This window comes from Megalobrama amblycephala, linkage group LG3 (assembly GCF_018812025.1).
Source record: "Megalobrama amblycephala isolate DHTTF-2021 linkage group LG3, ASM1881202v1, whole genome shotgun sequence".
Classification (NCBI taxonomy): domain Eukaryota; kingdom Metazoa; phylum Chordata; class Actinopteri; order Cypriniformes; family Xenocyprididae; genus Megalobrama; species Megalobrama amblycephala.
Window position 1 is genome coordinate 4408270 of NC_063046.1, and position 22102 is coordinate 4430371.

Consider the following 22102-nt stretch of genomic DNA (forward strand, 5'->3'; position numbering starts at 1 on the left):
AAAATGTATATTCATCGACTGAAACATACATTAGCTGAACTCTGTCTGTTTTAGATATTGCTATTTTCAACAAACCACATTATATATGTATCGTCAGATTTTAGATGAACCACTGTGCAAGTCCGTGCCGAAAATGTTCATATCGGTGGCATATCTGCGGCATATACGCCGATGCAGATATATCTCCGACAGGCTCATATGAGCCGATAAAATTGCCAGACCGATAAATCTACTGTCTAATAATTCTGAAAACCTTTGCCCTTTACACTTGGTATTAAGATTTGTTTCTGCTCTGATAGCCCCAAGATGCTGTGAGTGCATGTTAGAAATCAGGAATGGTGAGAGAACATTGTGCTTGGTACGTTTTTCGTATTCAAACCAAACTTGGGTCTTCAACAGACAAAGTTTTTCAATTCTGTCTGTCTAGTGCACTTCCCATAATGTTTACATTAATTCAGTTAGCGCAGAATAGGTGTTTTTTTGTTGCTATTCGAACACATTCGGTCACATGAGCTTGAAAAAAAAAATGTGTTTTGGAATATCTCTGGAAGTGGTCAAAAGTGGACAAGCTCAAAACATTTTTAGACCCTGTTTACACCTGTATTTAGTGCAGTTCACTTTTGATCCAATCAACCAAAATGCACCTTAATACCAGGGGTCCGTTCTTCGTATGTCACTAACTCAGCTAGATTTGATGATAATTTTGCATGATCTTGAATTCTTTGGTTCTTTGACACTCATCTTGGACTTGCTGCCATAGCAACAGGTCCGTAAGCTTAAACCTGCTCGAGAGCAGGCTTATTTCATGTAAACAGGATTAGATTGCATCTTTCTAAGCAGAGGTAATACTTAAAGTATGTCACAGCCATTGCTACTTTCTTACAGGAGTAAATAAGGGACAATAATAATGATTTAAAAAATACATTTGCAAATAATAATATAATTCTGTGTAGTCTTTCATAATATAGACACAGCCAGTTTTACTCACTGAGAGATTTATTTGTAAGGGAATAATTTTATTGGAGTCTTACACACGATGTAGGCTACAGTTAGTCTATCTATGCCATGCATGCCGCAGCAGCTATTATAGGAGTGGCTTGATCCAGCACATGAGATGCAGATAAATTGTTCTTGACCCTTAAGAAACTTTAATTAATGCTGACACGTAACAAATCTGCCTCAAAGGTAAAATTAAATAAATTGCTATTTACAGCATTGAAATAAAAATGTAAAGCCTGTACAAAATAGGAAATTGTGACTATAGCCTAAATAGTTGGGAATCATGTTACTAAAAACAGAGTACATATTTCATTTATCTTCTATAACTTTTATGTCGTTTTGGTTGCTTGGCTGTTTTCTCATGAAAGGTCTAGAAATTTGTCAAGTTTTTATTGTCAGGTGTATTTTTTAATTATATGATGTCACTATGTTGCTGTCTTGATGCCAGCCAATCGCTGCATTGCTGATCGTGGTCTGCCCTTTTCGAGGAACACATGAACGCGCAGTAATCTCAGACAATTTAATCCAGACGTTTTAATCCAATCCATAAATTCGTTTTAAGAACCATATTAGCCAGAGTTCATTTATCACAATTAGAAGATCTGGCATCTGTCAAATTATCTCTGATGTATTGAGTGAGGTACGAAGAATGGACACCAATGGATATCATGCAAGAAGCTGCGTGCAAACTTTGCGCAAGAGTTATGCCAGTAAAAGCTTAACCTCGGTCAGTAGGCTATTCAAAGTGAAAGTAAAAAGTGACATTAACTGAGCATATTCTCTCAGAGACAAATTTCAACATAACATGCTGATAACGGTATATAACTGTCTTAATTTATTCCATTACTTCTCTTGTGGCCCACACATATAGTGAAACAAACGAGAATAATAGTATTTCGTGTTAAACGGCTTGTTTTTTTTTTAAAGTCGGTACTTGAAGTAGCTCTTAATTTTCATTGATGACTGCAGTCAGTGTTAGGAAATATTATAGACTGTTAATAATTTTAATTATAGGCCTATAATTCATTGTATAATAGACCTAAAAAAATGTTTAAAACATTTTCAAAGATGTGCTAATAGCCTAATCTTTTATTATCCTCACAGCACATCAGTTGTGTGGTGATGCACTATGGAATTATTGCAGGGCAAATTTATTATAATATTAATTTAATAATAAAAGTAGCCTAACCTAGTAATAATAATAGACTAGAAGAATGTAACAGGCCTACTTTAATTGGAAATGTCAAATCCTCTTAATATTGACAATATTTGATGACAATATCTCTGGCTATCCTCGATACATGATCATCGTCTCATTATCGGGGGGACACCCCAACACGTGCCCTCCTCCAGTGCATGCCATGCGTGCCCATCCACCACGCCACTGAATGCAGTACAAGCTTTGAATTTGAAATCTTTAGCAGGCTGAACCGTTTATGGAGGATGCACCTGAACTTCACTCTCCTCAGGCACTAGTAATAATAAACTCTTGTTATTATGAACAGGTTATAACTCTGCATTCTCACTGAAAGGCAAATGTTAATTAGACACAGCTGAACAGACCCCACCGCTCACACACACGGCTCATAATCCAATCCTGGCTTATAAACATGGCTGGCAGTTCCTGCGCCGTCTACCTGGGTGGGCGATCAGTCAGTCTATGAGGAGGTTTAGAGAGTAAAAGAGCACCACTGTTATTCTTGAGATCTGGCTGCATACACCTCTCTCACCCACAAATAAAAGCTGCCATCCGGTAGGTTTCCGGTCAAAAGGAACACGAAAGCATTCAGGGAATGTTTAGTCTTGATTTAATAAGTACTTTTAATCAAGTTGCTCTTTTTTGGTGTAATGCTGCACAAGGCACAAGTCAAATAAGGGCACATGTCATGCTGCTGGCACACACATGTGTTTGATGTTTGTTTAAATTTCTGAGCTGTGGGGATTTTTCAGAGGTTTTTTTGAAAGTCGGTTCTGGTCATGTTGAATAAAGGCTGTATTTACAGAACTGCTCCCCAGAGATGTGCGGCTGCTCCAGTATGGAGAGGAGATCTGAGGACCTGCCGATGGTGACTTTACAAGTGCTTCACTTTAGACCACTTGTGGTGTGGCTGTAAGTTATGAAATCATGCTGAGAGAACATTTTTAAGTCTTTTTTATGCTTTCATCCTCAAGTGTGTGTGAATGAATAAAGCAGCGTTGCTCTAGACACTGACTGGGTGGTCAAAGAGGATTTACCTACTCTGTCAAAATTTCTTCAAATATTTATATCAGTGTATTTCTGACTTAAAGCAAATGTGTTCCTTGACTATAGGCGTAACCCAAGGCCCTGTAACAGCCTGATGATTTCAAATGTATGTTTTCTATATAGGATGGTCAAGGTGAATATGAATTGAATATGATTGTCATCAGGGAGGCCTGCAAGACATTGATCAAATAAAATGGTCTACATCATCATCGTCACCTTTGGTCAATGACTGTACATAGCAATAATCACCATTTCAACTGACATTAGTTATGTGGCGTCATTGTGAGGATGTGATGTGGCCTTCAGATGCGTTCATTCAGTGTTACTGCTGAACCAGAGTCTGGGTCAGATGTCTTTATCTAAGCAGGTGTGATGTAGGGGTGTGCGATATGTGCCAATGATAATATTAAATTCTCATTATGATGATTTATTAACAAAATTCAGGAGGAGCAAAGCTCAAATAATCTGACTAATCATCATGTCATTTCAGCCAGCTGTCAACAATCAGTAATAAACATATCTACCCAATCAGCATTAGTGAAGGCCTATATATAAACACAGTCGACTCACCCATATTCCTCAACAGTTTTTTCAGCATCTGGCCCTGCCCTAAGTTCCCATTCCCAACATGTCCGAAATCGATCTCTTCGTGTCCGATGAACAATCTGTGCCACCGATCCCACAGCGTTATCTTGGGGCGTCAGCCCAAACAAATGGGTCCCTGCATGCCAAGACGCGGAGGCCTACCCTCGTCACCTCGGCCGAAACATCCGCGAACTCCTTCCGTGTATTTCCCTACTCTGGCCATTCAATCATTCCTACCATAGAGAAATGGACAACAAGGCAGTGGAGCACCAAGCTTGAGTCTCGGGCAATGCCGCCTCTTTCCGCGAAGGAACGGGCCTTCCTCCAGTGTCAGGCCACCGCAGCAGGCCTTCAGCAAGCCAGAGCCGCGCAGCAGCGCAGATTCAGTCCTCTCCACCCCGTCAGCTCAATCCAGCAAGAGCACAGTTTAAATCCTTTTCGTTTTTTTGTCTCTGATTGAATTTTCACAGTTACGCCATCTGGATCAATGTTGATCGAGGGGGATTCACATTTAAAACTGTTTTTGTATAAATAATTTGCCGTTCTAAACTAACGTCCGGCATCCTTGTGGTTTAAACACGCAAACAGTAACTTGTTGTATATCACATTCAGATCGCACGCACAGTCACGGACAGAATCATTATGAAACTCTGAACTTATTGTCATCACTGTCCTGCGATTTATTAACAAAATCGCTTAAACTTATATGTATTTCCATTTTGAATTAACTTCAACCCACAGCTTCACTATTGGTAAAGAGAAGCAGCACAAACTGGTAGGACAATTCTTACACACAATCGTTCTTTTACTGATGCCTTTAAATAATTCGGTAACACTTTAGAATAACTCACGCTATGAAGCATTAGTTAAGCATTAGTAAATAGTTAATTCATCATTTATAAAATATTAATAGACATTAGTAAGCCATTTATAAATACAGCTATAAATGCTTTGTTCTTGATTTATAAGCATATCTATAATGAGTTTAATAATTGTATTTTCATACTTTAGTAATGATCAATTTGTCATTTCTAAATTATGTATTACATTATTCACAAACCAGTAATTTAGGAGTTGTCAGTGGTTCATAAGATCATTTAGGAAGTGTAATTAAATGATTAATAAAATATTTAAATGTACATTTATGCATCTTATTATTTAGACATATAGTATTAGTTACTCAGCAGATCAATAATGCTTTATTAACATATTCCTAGTGTCAAAACTACCTCGGTACTAACTTTAAAACATTAGAGAACAGCAGTGCAGAAGATCACTGAACCTTTAAATCTCATTTATAAAAGCTTTACAAAGCATAAATAGTCCTCACTTTAGATGAGCTCACAAAAATAGTTAACTGACTACTTCTAAATGTTTTATAACTACCTGAATTAATCATGAATTGCAGTAGGAATATGTGTTAATAAAACATTTACTAACACACTAAGTAACTATTACTATGTGTCTAAATAATAAGATGTATAAATGAATGTTTAAATAGTTTATTAATCATTTACTTACACTTACTAAATAAACTACTGACAACTCCTAAATAACTGGTTTGTAAATAATGTAATACTTAATTTAAAAATGATAAATTGATTATTAATAAAGTATGAAAATACAATTATTAAACACATTATAGATATGCTTATAAATCAAGAATAAAGCAATTATAGCTGTATTTATAAACTACTTACTAATGTATATTAATGCTTTATAAGTGATGAAATAACTAGTAACTAATGCTTAACTAATGCTTCATAGTGTGCAGTTATTATAAAGTGTTACCAATAATTCTTACCATTCATCTTAAGCCAAGGTCTCACTACTTTGAACATTGTCGTGATATGACGTCACGGTCTACAGCGCTTTTTTTATAAATATGAATTCAACATATAACATATAGTAATACATTCATATGTAAAAATATACAACCTCCTCAACTGAACAAATTCAAGGTGCACATTTTTATTTTGCAAATCTCGTTGTCTTTTTACATAAGTGAGACTCTTTTGATCTTTACTAAAAGAAGGTGCATGTGACTCAAATCAGCAACAGTCAAAGAACAAACGATCATCTAAATCAGACTGTACTTTGCTGTTTGATCATTCAATATCAAACAACGATTACAATATCAAACTGACGTGTTGGAGGTGAATATATGCAGGTTATAAAGTGTTTTTAGGCTTCTTCTGAAAAAATAAGAATATGTACAAAGTTTAATAATCAACTTAAACTTCATGATGCACATAATCCCGCAAGGCCACTCTTTCATCTCACATCTCTCTTGCGTCTTTGATTCAAGCATTAGAAGACAATTGTCAGGTCACGGCAGCAGCAAGCCTGGGCCGTGTCCCAGATTCCCTACTCTCTTCCTCCCTCCGCTTAGCCGCACACCGCGGCTTTCCCCTGCTCCGCACCTCATTCAACAATGCCCACCCCTCTCGGCCCCTCCCCAGCTTCCCTCTTTTTCTTTTTCCTTGTGTTTCCCCAGGCTCCAGGGGCCGACCTGAGCGTGAGGCTGCCTCTGCTAGCGGCGCATGCCCAGATGCCTTATTTTCTTCCCCAGCTTCCCTCTTTTTCTACCCTCCTTGTGTTTCCCCAGGCTCCAGGGGCCGGCCCGAGTGTGAGGCTGCCTCTGCTAGCGGCGCATGCCCAGAAGCCTTATTCTCCTCCACAGCTTTCCTCTTTTTCTACTCTCCTTGTTTCTCCCCAGGTTCCAGGGGCCAGCCCGAGCGTGAGGCTGCCTCCGCTAGCGGCGCATGCCCAGATGCCTTATCTTCCTCCCCAGCTTCTCCTTTTTCTACCCTCCTTGTGTTTCCCCAGGCACCAGGGGCCGGCCCGTGCGTGAGGCTGCCTATGCTAGCGGCGCATGCCCAGATGCCTTATTCTCCTCCACAGCTTTCCTCTTTTTCTATTCTCCTTGTTTCTCTCCAGGTTCCAGGGGCTAGCCCGTGCGTGAGGCTGCCTCCGCTAGCGGCGCATGCCCAGATGCCTTATCTTCCTCCCCAGTTTCTCCTTTTTCTACCCTCCTTGAGTTTCCCCAGGCTCCAGGGGCCAGCCCAAGTGTGAGGCTGTATCCGCTAGCGGCGCATGCCCAGATGCCTTATCTTCCTCCCCAGTTTCTCCTTTTTCTACCCTCCTTGTTTCTCCCCAGGTTCCAAGGGCCAGCCTGAGCGTGAGACTGCCTCCGCAATCGGCCTCAGTCCCAGCCATTCTTTCAGCCTGCCTTTTTCCGATTTCCCCATTACTTTATTTATATCTCATGTAAACAGCGTGATGAACCTCCAATCTGGCTCTATTAAGGGTTACCTATGCAGCATCCATTTTTTCCATAAACGTATTTTCGGCTCACCCTCCTCTGAAATAACCCATTCACAAACATCCCTTTTTATCAAAAGCATCCAAAGATCCCAGCCCACCTGCCAAGATGCCAGGAAACCCATAACTCTAGACATCCTCTCCAAATGTATCTCCACTCTCCACAAGGCTACTACTCCAATACAGCCTGCACTCTTGACGCAACGTTTATACTGGCTTTTTTGGCTTTCTCAGATGTTCAGAACTTACCATTATGTCCAGCTTTAACCCAACGTTTCATCACACAATTACAGACTTATCAGATGACGACACATTCTCTAACTTCATTAAACAAAGACAGATAAATGAAAAAATGCCATTTCAACTATATTTTTAATCTCTCTGCACCAGTTCTGCCGTACCAAACTCTTTCATCCTATTTACACTCAAATGCTCAGGCCAAATTTCCATCTGACCCACTCTTTGTCGATGATTCCAACCGCCCTGTCACACGTTTGGTTCCAAAAACACCTTAGATCCACCTTGATTCAATCCGGCATCCCAGCAAACCACTTTTCCAGTCATTTGTTCCGCTTAGGAGCAGCAACCACAGCTGCCCAAAAAGGCCTTTCCCAGAATCAGATTCAAACACTTGGTCGCTGGTCATCAGAAGCTTTATTAGAACTACACCCAATCAATTTGCTTCCACATTAAAGAAGCCCAACGAACACTTATCAGCTAAGTTTTCAGCTCCAGCTTGTTCTCTAACGCATAACCGCAAGTTCACCATATCTGACTCAACTAGTACCATAATTTCAATAGGAGCAGGAGCTCAGTTCTTCTGGCTACTCTCTCCACTACCGCAGCAGTGATGTCGCCTTGGCTCCTGCAGGAGCTCAGTTCTTCTGGCTATTCTCTCCACTGCCGCAGCAGTGATGTTGCCTCGGCTCCCGCAGGAGCTCAGTTCTTCTGGCTATTCTCTCCACTGCCGCAGCAGTGATGTCGCCTCGGCTCCCACAGGAGCTCAGTTCTTCTGGCTATTCTCTCCACTGTCGCACCGGTGATGTTGCCTCGGCTCCCGCAGGAGCTCAGTTCTTCTGGCTATTCTTTCCACTGCCACGGCAGTGATGTTGCCTCGGCTCCCACAGGAGCTCAGTTCTTCTTGCTATTCTCTCCACAACCCTAGTTTTATGTACCTGGAGAAAGCGATGCATTAGCATTCCCATTCATCTTTATGGCAGCTGCTCGCTGTTGTTGCTTTCTGCCAATCGCAATGGTAAGCACAATGTGACTGAGTGCATTACAGTGGACATGGAAAAACATACATCTGTATCACACTGAAGGCACTAAACATCGACTAAACTGTAATGAAATATTTATGATTTCATCAGGCTACTTTTGAGTGGCTGTCAGTGGAGAAACAGGCCTTTTCCCCCCACATAATGATATAGTAGTGCATGACAACTGTTCATGCAAAACCCTGATGACCATCTGAGTAAAACCTCTAGTGTAGATAGAAAGGATATGCACCCATACGCAACAGGGAACATTCTCAGAACTTTGGCTAATGTTCTGGCAAGGTTCTCTCAAAATGAAGTTTATTTAACAAAATTAGGGAGGAGCATGTTCTGGGAATTCAACCAATCAGCATGAGTAGAGACCTGAATATATAGCCTCTGTCCCATGACAGTTTTGCAACATCCCCCTACACCCCAACGCCTCACTTTGGCTGGTTCCTATCCCCATCAAGGACTGGGGGAGTACTCGAAGTTCGGGCCAAATTCTTAACTCGGAGCCCTCCCCTTGGACAGCATGGCAAATATGCATACGATAAACATTCTTAGAACATATTTTTGTTAGCTGGGCAGCCACTGATCTTATGAAAAGACCGGTCTGTCCTCTAAACGGGTGATTCATGTTTTTAATTGATTTAACCTTTCCGAGCTACTCCATCACCTACTTCAACTTGTTCCATTACTGATCTGTTCACATACTGTGGGCTGGATGAAATAAATCTGAAAGATGATCAACTTGATTCCATATCACAGGAAAGCATGAAAGTTCAAAGAAATAGTGGTGAAATTAATAGGATACTTCATAAGAAATGCATTTACTACTTTATCCGTCATAAAAGCTACCGTGTGCTGACTTGAAAGTGACGCCGCTTGTTTGATGAGAATAATTGGGTCTGTGAGTGAGTGTGTATAACAGCCCAGATCATCAGCACAGCTTTGATAATATCCTGCTGATTTATTGCTCTGTTTATAGAGCGCCTTACGGATTTGCATTTTCCCTGGGAGAGGCCGGTTGTTGCCCCTAGTCTTTATCAGTGTTTCAGAGTCATCTGGATCTGCTGCTGTATGCGTCCCACCTCGCGAACCCCTGTGGTCTGAGCTGACTTAATGCAAAGCCTGTGTGAAGTCAGCGCTCTTTTACAGCTTTCCAGATGGTTTAGTTGTGAGACTGTCCAGTCTAGTCTTAAATCTGAGATCTGTTGGACTCTGTGCCAGTTCTGATGTTATGAGAGCTTAGTGCCCTGGTTATGAATTGGAGCCCATAACTACTGGGTGTAGTTGATGGGTTTTTGGCACACTAGGCACAATTTATATCATCACAGAACTACGATTATAGAGGCCCTGCCAGCGGAAATGGACCACCTCTCTTGTTTCTCTCTCTTTCTGTGGTATAGTAATGAATGATTAACTCAGTATCACGTAGTGCCATAGGCCGTAGCTGTGAATGCATGGAATTATATATGAGCTCAGCCCCATGCAAGTAGTATGTTTGTGTAGTGTGAAGGAATGAAAGCATATGCAAAAACATTGTCATTTTAATTTAGTCTAGACAAGGTCCACCCACTGACTGTTACTCTATGGCCGCAGGGGAAAAACTGATGTGCGTGCGCGATTTCATCTAGATACTGTTTTTTTTCCCCCCTTCAACAACGTCTTAAAATCTCAGGTCCTGCATTTGCATGCACATACAGGAGTCCTGTGGTTCATTCGTTGGGCATAAGAACTTGAATGTTCAGGCAGATCACAGCAATTACTTAATTTCTTTTGCCTTTGAGTCAGTGTGTATGCTTAAAGTGGGGGTCACATTCACCGTTATTCTGCAAATTTTCGCCTGCCGAAATCCAATTAATTTAATAGGAATCCATGTAGTCAGGAATTTCATGTGGGATTTATCAGATTTAATTTCTGATCGGTGTCTTTCTAATAACATTTAAAAAAAAAAAAAAAAATATATATATATATATATATATATATATATATATATATATATATATATATATATATATATATATATATATATATTTCTTATATTCAGCTGCTTAAATGTACTTAGCATGTAGTGAGTTTTTGCTAAAACGCAGTGTTATGTTAACTTGCTAACAAGTCAACAGTATAGTTTGCCTTTGAATGGACCTGTATGTTGCAATTTTGCTAGGTAATTGCATGTGTGGTGTTATATTTTATTGCTAGTCTATGATTATTATAATTAGCTTAAAAATATTCTGGGTTTAGTACAAGTTAAGCTTAGTTCAGTTGCTTTTTCAGAATTTAATAGCAGAAATGTGTGGTTTATAATTATATATGAGCACTTTACACTTTAATTCTTCTGTTAACCTAGACACAGCACAGTGGGGTGGAACTTTGTTTAACTTAGCATGATCATGATGACTTCACAACACATATGTGTGAGAGAAAAAAAAACAGTGAGACAGGTTGCAGTGGTAAAACGCATCTACTTTTACAAGGATCTCTGCACTCTGTCCTGTTTGAACAGTCATGATAGTGGCATTTTTATCGACAAGTGACCAGTTTCATGTTTTAACATGAAATGTTTGCTGCATCACCCACCTCTGCCGCTCTACACCATAAACATGATGGAAATCACAAGTGATGTCTCTTGTGATAATCAAACAGAACTCCCTCCCCTCTGTTATATGACTGTTAATGAATGTCTATTGTCTCTATATCTGTCTTTCACCAGTTCTCTCTCCATCTCTCTCCTGCTGTGGTAGGATGTCTGTGCGTGTTTGTGTGTGTGTGTGTGTGTGTGTGTGTTGGGTGAGGTTATACTCACTCCGTCAGGACTCCCTGTAGCGATTGGAATTTAAGCCACAGGTAGCTATTAAATTCCTGCAGGAGCTTGGAAGAGTAATTTAAGAGGCGGCGATGCCAGAAAGCGCAGCTTTTACAGGGAGGGACCTGCTCATTCTCTCAGTGAAGAAACACATTACTGCACACTGAGTAGATTTCAGAGACTTAGTGCTTCATATCTTGTTCTTGTTCTGTGACTTTTCAATATTGTTGCAGAAACGACTTACTGTAAATATGTTTGATGATCCAGTTATGAGCTTTAAGCTCTCAATATGAAAGGTTAAGATGTAGTCAGATGAGTAGAAACTTTTAAGATCACACCAATCTGCCTCATTAGTTCAGTAATATAGCCTGAGAAAAATGCAGCAAACTTCTCTTTGCATTTTGCCACACACTGATTTATGTATAATCTAAAGGAAATGTTTTCTACAAGCTGCAAAAAAATGGTGTAGGATATACTTTGAAACAATTTCCACTCAGAAATTGCTAGTAAATTTAGTCAAATAGTAAATCAAATGATTACAAAGAAATGCCAAGTAACACATTTAATTTAATGTTAAATTTTAAATTAGGAAGACTGACATAGTATTTTCTTGTAAAATGTACTCCAATAATCTCATTTTAATTTGAAATTGCATTTGAAGAAACGGATCATTCTGTCATCATTTACTCACCCTCATGCCTTCCTTTCATGAATTCTCCTGTAAAAGACAAAAGAAGATATTTTGAAGGAAGATTTGAATGATGAGGGTGAGTAAATGATGACGGAATGATCATTTTCAAGTGAATGATCCCTTTAATGTGTGTGTCAGCACTGCTGCTTTGGCCGAATCCCCAAGTGATCTTCTGGGGGGTCTGTTTCTTGTGGTGCTTTGTGATCTGAAACGTGTGACTTCAAAGACTGTTCCAGTTAGTCACCCTCTATAGCTGTTTTCTAAAGCCCTGGAACAGATCCTGTTTCCATACTAATGACATTTTTTGTAATTGTATTAATGCCAGTGATGTGTACTGCACACTGCACCCCCCACCCCCCACCCCCATTGAAGGCTCCACTGAAAAGGTTATCCAAAGGAAAAAAAAAAAAAAAATGGATTTGATCAGAAGATTGGAATTGGGCACTTTGGATTATGGTGTGAACAGAGTTTCTATTTCACTCTTATCCAGGAAAGCCTTTAAAAAAGCATTTTTTCCTTCAATTCACTCTTCAATTTTTCCATAAAACCAAAACTTCGACCACATTGTTGAATCTGGCCAGAACCAGTTGGAAACAGACTATACATTTGTTTAGGATAGACTACACAATGCAGATGGCTCCAAGAATATCACCTGTAAACTAAAAATAACCTGCAGAATAGGAAACTTCATCCCACTAAAATTAAGTTGAAAGCTTTTCAATTCAACATAAGTGCAATACAAAATATTCTTTTAATGTACAGGACTAATGTGATTAACCAAGTATTCAAATCTCAGATATTCATAAAGAATGATGTGAGGGATATTAGGCAAATATATGTCATTTATACTCTCTGTTTGCAGTCTATGTAGAAGCAAATGGACAATGGTGTGATTGTGGATCAGCATAAAACTCTCTTTCTCGCTCCACCATGGTCGTTGTCTTCAAACTGCACAAGACAGTAATGGAAGTCAAACACAGAGTCTCTTGTATGGATTGTCAGGCTCTTATTGCATGATCATCCCATTATTTTCATGTGAAATGGTTTCACAGGCCTTTAGCAGTAACTGTGCTGTGATCTGCATTCAGAAAGTTTAAAGCCTCTGCGTATGTACAGTGAACAGAATAAATGATTACACCTGCTCTGAAACTTCTGAAAGTCAGCAATTACTCAATTACTTTGAGATATAATGTACCAGCAAGTCTGAATCAATTACCAAAAAAGCATGTCAAAATTATTCAGGAAAATAAGATTTTCTTATCAAGGTGATACAATGTTGTGTAGCAAAAATAAATACACCCTCCTAAAAGTTACTAAATAAAACAAAAGAAATTTTTCTGGTGTACGTTTAAGGCAATGTTTGATCAACAGGTAAGCATGTTGAACCGAAACATTTAAAGAGAAGTAATTTCTTGACAATTAAGTGTTATATAGCCCACTGAATCATTCTCAGACTTAATGCTGACAACAATGAAACCACTTGGGATAGAACTGTCAGGAGAATTATTTCTTAGCACAAAAGAGGACAGTGGTACAAGAGGATTACCAAATGTGAAAATATAGCAAAAGTAACACAGAAATACAAAAACAATGGACTTGTGACAAGGCCCCTGAAATAATCAGGCCTCCATTCTAAGCTTTCATTTAGTGATGAGGGATTTTTTACTTGACAAGTAGCAGGAGAAATACCAAGGGAGTGTCTCTCAGCCAGCAAAAGCTATGAGAAGAGTGTCTGTTTATCTCACAGAGTAAGATGCAGCCTGCAGAAATGACATGCATGGTTGTTGTTCTCACTGGAACTACCTACTGTAGCCAAAGCACAATAAAGTCAGTTAGCCATTTCCAAAGTCCATATTTACAAAATATAGATTCTGGGAATCAATACTCTGGTCTCATGAGACCAGATCAATCATTTTGGATCTAACAGCATCCAAAATGTTATGGTGTTGCTAGAGGAGGAGTACAGTGAGAAATGCCTGGTTCCCACAGTAAAGTTTAGTGGTAGCAAAGCTCTTATATAGGGATGTATGAGTGCTGAAGGTGTGAGGGAGTTGTGCTTTATCAATGCTGTCATGAATTCCCACACCACTGTGTAATTTAATACACAAACTTGAAACAGAAGATGTTACCCTTTCCTCATTCTCTGCATTGCTGGGTTTTTTTTCAACCTGACAATGAGGATATACATTCTTCCAAGCAGAAAAACCTTCTGTGGACATGTATTGCACTCAATCTTAACATTCTTGAGCGCCTGTGGGGGACTCTGTAGAGACGAGTTGAGCAACACTCCCCATTAAAGATCAAGGCATTTAAGGAGCTCATCATCCAGGAGTTAAACAGGACAGATGTGACAATTTGTCATGAACTTGTACACTCCGTGCCATAAAAGTGTCAGAGTAGTATATTCAAAATTATGGAGGGCATACTAAGTACTAGAATATTATATATTTGTTGAATTAAATCTAGGGTGTACTCATTTCTGCAGTCCTTATTTTAAACAAAATTGGCTAATTTGCTTATTTTATGGCTATTAATGACACATATATACATTTCTCAGTTTTTTACTATGTATTTGTTTAATACATTTAGTTTTGCCATCTTTGCATGAATTGTATTAGTGATCATAAAGAAAATACATCTTTTGTATTTGTTCAGAGGGGGTGTACTCATTTATGCTGTGCACTGTATCTGCTCTCATTTTTCTTGATATGGAGTCCCTGTAATCAGCAAATCCACAAATGCCTGAGACTAAAGGCCCTGATATACTTCAGACGAAATCAAAGAACGAACTGATATGATGTCATTACGAAAAAATCAAACGGCTTGCCAATGTGAACTTTCGGGAAAAGTTCTCTCCAGCTGCAAAACACCTTCGTACTACCATTGGTCCGTGACGATAACGTAATAGGAGGTGTGCGCCGAGGCGCCACCTTCATTTGCATGGAACTGTTCTCTGACTAATTTCACCTGTAGAGTTTGTTGAGGTAAGAGCTCCACGGGTGAAAACATGAACACACTGGATAGCCGCTTTATAGTACAAAATGAAGTTGTGCTTCTGATGAAATTAGGCACTGACACTGTTCATGTTTGATACTGTAAAGCTGCTTGCTTTTAAGCAATTTTTTGAATAAGGTGTTATATAAATAAACGTAACGTGACTGGAGTGCTAATTTGCAGAGCTTGTCCTAACATACCAATGTTGTTATGATCAGACGCTTTTCTTATGCTTTCTATAAAATTGCTTGCAGTTTTCTCATTTTTGTTTATTTTATTACTGAGAAGAAAGTGTACAGCACGTATTTACATATTTATCTAACCGTTGCTCTCAGTAGTGTGGGCGGCGTCAGATGTTCAATTACAGTATATCGCTGGTCACGCATTTTGAACTTCCTTTTACTCCTAAACGAAGAATGAAAAAGAACTTAGTTTTAAGTATATCGGGGCCTTTATATCAGGCAGATTTTTGTGTCCATGTCATGTCTGAAATGGCAATCTGCTTTCTTCTTTCTGTTAGTGTCTTGTCACCATCTGAGGAAATCTGTGGCTTGTTTTCAAAGCGTGACCCCCTACACAGAGAAGAGGCAAAGGGCTGTTTGCACTCCTGAACTTTAAAGCGTTTGCCGTCTCTCTGAGGCTCAGTGAATGATGGGAGAAATGCTGTAAACAAGCTTTCAGACAGCCTGCCTACACGCATGAGTCACACCTCTCGTGATGATGTGAATCACACGCCAAAGCCTGATGGTGGTCGGATCCCGTGGTTGAACACAGATTACAGGATGCTGATGAGGCATATTGAGCTCAACTTCATAAAGCCTCTCAGTCAGTAATTAACTCAATCACAAACAGCACTCATATTTCATTTGCATGTGACACGTGAGGCTTTACTGAGGTAATGGTCCCCATCTGAGAACAGAATTCATTTTTCTATCAGATCTGGTGTCTGAATCATAAATGGACCTTGAAATAGGATGGAATGAATGATATTTCAAGACAATAAGAGTAAAGCTCAACTTACACCAGGGCTGAACCACCCTCATTTTAAAAGCTATTTATTATTTGCTTTAACATAAAACTGTTTAGTGTGATCAGTGTAATTCGGGCCTTGAAGTGATGTGAGAGTGGGGGACTGGGGGTGTTTATAAAAGCTCAGAACGTGCAATGTATATAATTAATTAATAGGCTGATTCTATGTTTCAGTGTGGATGGTTAGAATACAGGCGGCAACATGTGAGAAGTGCCAGTACGCAAGAAATGTAAGGGTACGGAAATCCAGAAAAATTAAAATGGGGAGAAAAAAATGGAATCCAGAAAAATTAAAATGGTATTTGGGAATAAAATAAAACCGATTTCATAGGGCCCTACTTGTTATAAGCTGAATTACCCATTTTACAATTTACTGTCCATTAATGGTTTATGTGAACTGAAGAAGCTTTATGTTCTGAAGGTTAGAGTACAGTATGTCTACATTGTTTTAGTTCAAAGAAGCAGCCCAACTGAGCTCAGATCAGATGGTCAAGGTAACTTCTACAGTTTCCTGTTTATGTCTACAGAGAGCAGCTCTGGTCTGTGTGTAGCTGCACTGAGTCTACACATACACTGGATTAGGTCTAATGAAGCCCTGAGATTCCTACATGCCTCATTTGATAGACCATTAAGCCACTTTTTCAATAAGTAAAAGACGTTGGGAGGGAGGGGGAGAAACAGAGCTATAGTAAGTGAACAGGAGCAAAGGTGCACAGAGATGACCTTTATTCTCTCCGAGTGCTTCATTAAAATGAACGAGGTGTTTAATTCCACTTGCCTGCGTCTATGAATGTGACACCCTGTTATTGTGGAGCGATCATACAGTAGAGGTACATAGATACTCAGCAATGGTCACTTGAGCCCTCTCTGATGAAGTTAAAGAGGCTCCTCTGGGTCCGGCTTGACATTTAGATTGGACATGGACGTCTCCCTCCTGTAGGCCCAGATCTTAATTAGCTGAGATCAAAGAGGCCATTTATCTTCATCTCAGTTGTATGGCTGTGAATCATCTGCTCATTTTGAAGTCCCTTTAAACATAACAGCACATTTTAGACACTTGTTTCCACAGTTTAAGCAGTAGTATCACCCGTTGGAGGCACTATATAGGACTAGTTTGACTTTAGCTTCAGCTGCTCGACTCCAGAACGCATACGCAGCTCGTTCAGTGTTTGTTTACTAAATCTTTTGGTCACCCATAAAACCAAGTGCACACTAAGAACTAATACCCGTCACACTGCATCTATTTAAAGCTGGTGTGCAGTGGAAGTTGCACTAATATTTTCTTCTTTATTGTGTCATATATCCGACTGCTTCTGGGACCATAAAAAAATGTAGGGTAGAGAAGAGATCAGAGAAGAGATGTCGCTGTAATAGGGAGGGGATGTTTTTGATTAAAGATTACTGGAGTACATGAGCTACTACTACTACTACTACTACTACTACTACTACTACTACTACTACTACTACTACTACTAATAATAATAATAATAATAATAATAATAATAATAATAATAATAATAATAATAATGAAGTGCACAGATAAATCATTTATAATAAATATTGCAATATTCAAGAAAAAAAAATGTCAATTTTGATTTCATGCTGACTTTAATGACTATTTCTGGTCTGTCTTTCACACAATTAATGCAGAATCATTTTCTTTCCTACTGTGTGCTGTAGGTATGATTCTGTTTCACACAAACTCATCAAGACAGAAACGACACAGCTGATTTTTCACAGAGTCAACAGATACCATGCAGGATGAGTCTGTGGTTGTACTTGTACTGATGTGGTCGAGGAGATGGGTATTTGGTTTACGTTACCTACGTGTACAATCTCTCTCCCCCCTCTGCTCATACACTGTCTTGCAGTTTCACAGTGTGCACACATGACTAAGTAAGTTTTTTGTAATAGGATCTGAGCACACTAGGATAGTTATGATCTTATGCTTCTTTCACAGACTAGTTGCAGTGAACCAATATGGGTTTTCTATTGGCTAACAGTGATAAAACACATATTCATAGCAAATGAGATGGACATGAAATTAATGAATGAATTAAATGATGAAATTAAATTTATCACACAATATACTCAAAAAATACTACAATAATTATGAATTGTTTGTTATACATTGACAACTGTTGGTAGATTTTATTAACTGAGACATAACACTTTTGTCATTCGGCCAAGTAGATGCAGTAATCAGCTGATGCAGATCATCTCAACATAATCCAATATCATTAATCTAGTAAAACAGGAAGGGCCTAGTTTTGGAGTGAAATCTCAATTCCTGCTGCACGATGGAAGAAACTCTATCTGTGCATCAGGGCAACAGCAGTGAGTTTGAGCTTCTCCTGGTCATGGCTGTAACAGGAGTACAACTGATTTGGCTGGACTTGCCTGACAGATGTTGTGCTAGGCTCTGGTTCTCGGTGTCCGGTTTAATGGAGCGGATTGGAAGCCGCCCCATCCTGGTCTCAACAATGAGTCTGAATTGGCCCCCTGCTCCCACATAGGCCATTCAGAGCCAGTGTCTGGAGCCCGTCCGCTCTGCAGTGGAAGCGATATGGGCGCCGGTGTCTGTTTCACCAGCCCTTGGCCTTTACATGAGACGTTTCATTATCTGATAGAGTTTCTGAAATGAGCAGCAGATGCCCTGCCTGGAGGCTGTGGATCTCTCTCTCTCTCTCTCTCTCTCTCTCTCTCTCTCTCTCTCTCTCTTTGTTTAGTATGTTTTTAAAGCTATTTTAAATATGGACTCATGAAACGTCCTTATATTTCATAACACAGACATGCATCTACCTTATGCACAGGTGAAGTGTGTCATTGTTTTGATGTTAAAATGCTTGACATTGACAACATTAGCTCAGCCAGTGGTGTGAGTTTGGGGCCAATCTATCTGTTTGTCTGACCAATAGAGGACGGGGGGCATGTTCAAGAAATAATTTTTGCAGTGTTGTTCGGTGATGTACACACACACACACACACACACACACACACACACACACACACACACACACACACACACACACACACACACACACACACACACACACACACACACACACACACACACACACACACACACACACACAAAACAGTAAGTGACATTAAATTATTATTATTATTATTGTTATTATTATTATTATTATTAGTAGTAGTAGTAGTAGTAGTAGTAGTAGTAGTAGTAGTAGTAGTATTTATTTTATTTATGTATTTATTTATTTATTTTTTGCAGAAAAACTGAACTAGTATTTTTTTTTTTTTGTAACACCTTCTCTAACAATGTTTGCTTAGGATGTTTTATAGTCTATATTCTTTTTGCACTGCTGTGACAAACTACAGCAGCATGTAAACAAAACAATTTGTTAGTTTCTTTGGGTGAAGGCAACAAACAAAGCCTGGAGTGAACAGTCATCATGAGTGGGCTGTGTTTTAAATCAGGAACTCAGTGCAAGAGATGAGTGAAACTAGCAGGAGGAAGTTTGGCGTGATGAAAGCGATCAAAACCAATTACACGCATCGCTCAATGACACAGAAACAACAGAGAAACAGAGAGCAGCATCCTCTCTGTGCCTTTCAAAGGTTTTGTACCTGTTTGTGATACTCTTGTGCATATGTTTGAATGGTTTATGCGAAAAGATTGTTTCTCCTACTACATTTGCATCTTGATTAATGAAAATATATATTTTTTTAAAACATGCCCATACCTTCCCAGTCTGTTTTTTGCTCTTACAGCTGATGGGTCCTTTTTTCATTAAAATACTTTCTTGAATCCCAGTTACTTAATAAGTGGAGTCACTTTCAATCATTTGTAGGTTGATTTCACTGAAAAGTATAACTGTGACTTTCAAAACATTGATCTGTTTGAGTATCTTATCTGAATTTTTTTTTCAAGAAAGACAGTCTAGAGCTTCAAGGCTTAGTTCACTTTAAAAAGAAAATTACCCCATGATTTACTCACCCTCAAGCCATCCTAGGTGTATATGACTTTCTTCTTTCAGACAAATACAATCAGAGTTATATTAATAATCACCTTGAGGTTTCCAAGCAGTGCACAGAAACCACCTGTTTGAAGTTAAAAAAAGTCCATCCATCCATCCATCCATCCATCCATCCATCCATCCATCCATCCATCCATCCATCCATCCATCCATCCATCCATCCATCCATCCATCCATCCATCCATCCATCCATCCATCCATCCATCCATCCATCCATCCATCCATCCATCCATCCATCCATCCATCCATCCATCCATCCATCCATCCATCATAAACATACTCCACACAGCTCTGGAGGGTTAATAAAGGCCTTCTGAAGCAAAGCAATGCATTTGTTTAAGAAAAATATCAGTAGTACGTCACGTACGTCTACGTTTTAGATGGAAGTAGAATCCGAATGGCCATTTAGCCGCAAGCTATTTATTTTACTTTATAAAGTGAAATATATGGATATCTTTCTTACACAAACACATTGCTTTGCTTCAGAAAGATTATGAAAGATGGATGCACTGAGCTTCAAACAGGTGGTTTCCGTGCACTGTCATTATAAAGCTTGGGAGCATCAGGGCGATTATTAATATAACTCTGATTGTATTTGTCTGAAAGAAGAAAGACATATACACCTAGGATGGCTTGAGGGTAAGTAAATCATGGGGTAATTTTAATTTTAAAGTGAACTAATCATTTCATTTGTATGATATTCCTCTAATGTCTTATAGACTATTCTAATATAGAATATAATTTTCTAACAGAAAATATTCATCCAAAGTCTTATTATTTTTCTTTTTTGATCAATGGATTATATTTAACAGAGTTAATAAATGCTCAAAAAGTGCGTGTGAAGAGGCATGATGTTAACATGCTGTGTGCAAGTACAGAGTAAGTATGCAGCCCTAATGTACATGCTGACTGTGTTTCCGGGTTTGGTGGTTACCGTCCTCAGCAATTGGATGAAAGAGTTTAAAAGTCTTTTTCTATTGAATGGCCATTCAACAAGCACATCCAGTGCAAGTAAACTGACTATTTCATTTTACTTAACATTATTGTATTTATCTGTTAAAATTAGATAAAAATCTTTTTGAAGGATATTGGTTCACTTATTACCTTTTTGAGCACTCGAGCTTAACTGAGACATGAGTGTTTAAGAGGCTGTTGTGTCAACCTTGATTTATTGCAATTTTGAAGCGTTCAGTTTTATTGTGATTTTAGAAAATAGACCTGATTGCTCTCCTCACAAATCAACTGTTTTTTTGTTTTTTCACTAGCATGTCTCTTAGGTGTTGAGGACTACTGCATCTTTGAGCCTAAAATACTTAAGTACTGTTAAAATCAGATCATAAGCCTTGTTTCACAGACTGGGCTTAGATTAAGCCAGAACTAGGCATTAGTTCAATTAGGACAAGTAGCTTTTATAAACATGCCTTAGGAAAAACAAAAAAGAAAACACTACTGGTGTGCATCTTGAGACAAAACATTACAACATATTTTAAAATACGTCAGTGCAAGTTGCTTTCAGTTAAAACAGCTCAAACATGCTTTTTAGTCTCAAACTAGGCTTAAGCCTTGTCTGTGAATGTGAAACTGGGGGTAAGATTTTTACTCAAGTTGTATAGGAATTGGTGACTTGTATCTTGTAATGGAGTAATTTTCACTGTAAGGTATCTGTGCTTTTACTCAAGAATGTTTTTCAGTTGCTGTTTAAATCTCTGAAGAAAGATATGCAAACAAACTACCTGTAGTTTTATATCATTTGAAAATGCTACAGCACTGGGGAAGATGCATTAATTTACATAATTTTAACTAAAATCTTCTACCCCATACAGACGGTGACACACAAATGCAGGCATATCCACATTTAAACATTTCAGTGGGCCTGAACAGCTTGCCCTTTTACAGCAGATTTAGTTCACAAATAACTTATATCCAGTTATATCCCTGTTCTTGGCCCATTTTGACCGGATTGTTGAATCAGTGAGTTGTTGACTCAAGAACAAGAGTTCAGGGTTATTTGTGAACCAATTCAACAGGTTCAGATCGAAAGAAACAACTCGTTCACAGATCGGACATCGCTATTGCGTTTCAGATGGGGTGTCAAATTGTAAAGTTCTAAATAATGAGGAATGCAATGTTTTTATGGAATGTAGTGGAGTAAAAAGTACAATT

General features: G+C 38.9%; 1 protein-coding gene across 15 annotated transcripts in view; it reads left to right on the forward strand.

Annotated features, from left to right (window-relative positions):
* Positions 1 to 22102, forward strand: part of LOC125264325 — a 146660-nt gene that overhangs the window by 31976 nt on the left and 92582 nt on the right. Inside the window, exon 3 of one of the 15 annotated variants that reach the window (XM_048183568.1) lies at positions 3003 to 3109. The exons of 13 other annotated variants lie outside the window; for them this stretch is intronic. The gene's annotated coding sequence lies outside the window, so the exon portion shown is untranslated. Of the gene's footprint in view, positions 1 to 3002; positions 3110 to 17615; positions 17832 to 22102 lie in introns of all 15 variants that reach the window. One more of the 15 variants, XM_048183566.1, reaches the window with a different exon arrangement.